Genomic DNA, 3,020 nt, shown 5'->3' with positions numbered 1-3,020 from the left:
CGAACTCCTTTCGAGGTCACAAGACGGTCAACCTCAGCCTTGGTCAATCCGAGCAAGTCTCTAAATTTACTCTTATATCCTTGAGAGCTAAAGGGTATAGCGGGTGCATTTTCTGGTTCCCATCCTCCAATAGCAGCTATTTCTTCAGGGAAAGGAAAAATATTGCCTCCAGGAAAGGCGGACACATGAAAATTAGGGTCCCAATAATCAAGACAGGCATCCAAGAAAGGTTTCACAATCTTTACTAATTTGAGACTCAAGATCAATCCTAAATTAAACGCACCCATGTCATGTTTCTCAACATTCGTGAACTCATTCGTCCACTCCTTGAGACGGTTTTCAAAAGCATCCATGATTTTGAATTTTTATGAAGATATGAGAGCTTTTATGAGACAGACGGAATAAAGATGGAGGAATTGTGTCAATAAAAGCTTCCCCGAAGTCTCTATTTATACTAAACGCAATTTCCTAATTTCTGTCAAGGTCTGACTAGCTGGGAAAATGGCGCAGCATCTGCTGCGCCTCTTCGAAGAGTCGCAGCTCTTGCTGCGCCTCTTCCCTAGGCTGTTTTCCGTGATTTTCAACTTTGGATCTTTCCTAATTTGTTTTTTGCTATAATTTCCTATTCCTATGGGGTATTATTTTGGTAATTCCGTCAAATTACCAAATTTTATACTTCCTAATTCTTTTCGGATTCGCTTTTCGAGACGAAATCGACATTTTCGCCAAACGAGCACACTTACCCATTTTGTTTTATTTTCTTTTTTAGGGGAATCATTTCACTCCTCATTTCACACTTATACATTTCTTTTCACGTTTTTTAGGGGGTAGCCCTCCTTACCGTCTGGTCATTTTTGCTCATTTCTGGGCACTTTTTGCACTTTTATGCATTTTTGTCATTTCTGCTCATTTTTGGGCACTATTTTTACTTTTTCTCATTTTGCGCCAATTTACGCCATCTACGTGTTATGTGTTTTTATTTGTAATTTCTATGTAAATTTCGGCAGCATGACGGCACAAACCGTCATCTACCAAACCTTCTTTTTTAGCTAACCTGCAGGAACAACGAACAACCAGCAGCAAAGGCACTCAGGCTGTCATATATACAACCAAAATGCAATATGTACATCAAACTGGAGCTCTCGCCCAAAAATAGGTCCAAAAAGTCCGACATGAAGTCCAAAAGGTACAAAGTATATACAAGGCTATAAAAAAAGGGAAAACAGCTACTCCTGGTCGCCACTCAGCTCAGCTACGGTCGCCTCGAGAGTAGGGATCTCAGCGTCCCTGACCTCCAACTCCCTTAACAGACGAGCTGTCTCCTCCTGGGACTGCGCCAGCTCGTGCTCCAGGTCACGCTCTCTCTGCAAATGATAGAGAAATGCCTCATTTCAATCATTTCATTCAACCATTTCAAAACAAAAACGCGAGAAATTGCAACAAAATTTGAAACGAAGTAAAAAGAATGAGAGGTTCATACATGTCGTCCTCGGCCACCTGCAAGTGCCCGATGGCCGTGGCCCGTAGCCGGTTGGCCATCCTCCAGAGCGCCACGTGCTGAGACGGCGCCACCTGCATTTGAATAACAAAAGGTTTTCAGAAAAGAACGAATGCATTCTTATGCAATAAACAAATGCATTCTTACGCAATAAAGACAGCAAAAGACAGCCGAAGCTGGGGGCTTACCCTCCTCACTAAGTGCTGCCACTCCTCCAGGCCAGCGTCTGTCACCTCCTCGCCGAAGTCACGGATCTCCGAGATCGTTGTCATCCCCGCCGCGTCGGTATACTCAAGTGACTCTGGGTACGCTGGGGGCTCGACGCCTGCCACCTCGATCTCCTACGAGTTTCAATCAGTTTTTTATTTTATTTGACGATCAATCGCCATTCGACAAGTCAAAACAAGAAAAGTGAGATACTTACCACAATCGGCCCAAATGCCAACCTCGCTCTGGCGAACGAACTCAGAGTACTCCTCGCTAGGGAGGAGAAGGGCGTCACCGCTCGCGTCTGCCAAGTCCGCCTCTCTCTCGGCGTCAGAAGGCTCCTTAAACATCGTCCGTGGAGGATCGATGGGAACTGCAAAAGTGTCACGAGAGCACTGCCGAGTCAAACGCTCGCCCAAGTACCACACAGATCCCATAGGCGCCCTCAGCAACAGCCGACTCGGGCTCCTAGGACGAAGGACCTCGGCCACGAAAGCTGGAGCGTCAGGGTAATCCTCCCAAGGTCTGGGCACCCACTAAAATAAGCAAACGAGGGGTCATTCCTATGATCGGCTCTAAGTGGGAAAGGGGGTCATTCTTATGATCACTTCTAAATAAAAATGAAAAGAAATAATCGAACAAGGATCAAAAGCACTTACGTCCTCCAACTTCCGGGCATTCACGCCTCGTCGACAAACATCGTAAGAAGAGCGCTGGCTCTTCCTATGGCACACCACTCAGTCTCTCATGACCGGGTACGCCCTCGGCTCAGGCTCCGTCCTCTTGGGCGCAAAATTGGGAAAGTAGGAGTACACCTACGCCTGCAAAACGAAGATAATCATTTATGATCTTTCATAATTCAAAGGGAATAAATAAAGAAATAATGATCTTTCATAATGCAAAATAAAGGTTCATACCTCCAACAGCAGTCCAGGAACGACAGTAGTAGGAGATGTAACACCCCTGATTTTCGGCTAAATTAAAACTTACTTTTACATACAAAATTGGCCGAAATACAAGGATATTATAATTAATATACAAAGTCTCTTCTTACAAATGTTTAAAATAAAATATACGAAGATAGCAACTGAAATAAATCTTTCTCAAAGTCTTTAATAAAAATCTTGACTCGAAATCAAATCCTTTTGAACAGCAGCGGAAGTCACCTGAAAAGAAAATCAGAAGACAGAAAGGAACTACCCCCATGACGAGTAGCCCAAAAGGGAGAAAACACGTCAGCCGGAAAGCTGAGTAACAGATAATACCTTAATATAAGCAGAATAGTTTTTGGTCATGGCGTGGAAACACAGACATG

At 44.1% G+C, this 3,020-nt stretch overlaps 1 long non-coding RNA gene across 2 annotated transcripts; it reads right to left on the bottom strand.

The window, feature by feature from the left end:
* Window positions 1-1,076: 1,076 nt before the first annotated feature.
* On the bottom strand, window positions 1,077-2,794 carry LOC141656115 (uncharacterized). 2 transcript variants are annotated; one of them, XR_012548351.1, is made up of 6 exons: window positions 2,623-2,794; window positions 2,365-2,526; window positions 1,923-2,078; window positions 1,687-1,839; window positions 1,481-1,572; window positions 1,077-1,364 (listed from the first exon to the last, which is right to left on the bottom strand). It is a non-coding gene; the product is annotated as an uncharacterized LOC141656115 (long non-coding RNA). The 2 variants fall into 2 exon arrangements; XR_012548350.1 differs by lacking the exon at window positions 2,623-2,794 and having other exon boundaries at window positions 1,923-2,241; window positions 2,365-2,515.
* Window positions 2,795-3,020: the final 226 nt, after the last annotated feature.

Source organism: Silene latifolia, chromosome 5 (assembly GCF_048544455.1).
Source record: "Silene latifolia isolate original U9 population chromosome 5, ASM4854445v1, whole genome shotgun sequence".
NCBI classification, from domain to species: Eukaryota; Viridiplantae; Streptophyta; class Magnoliopsida; order Caryophyllales; family Caryophyllaceae; genus Silene; species Silene latifolia.
The sequence above is the reverse complement of the archived record's forward strand: the minus strand, read 5'-3'. Positions and strand labels throughout refer to the sequence as shown.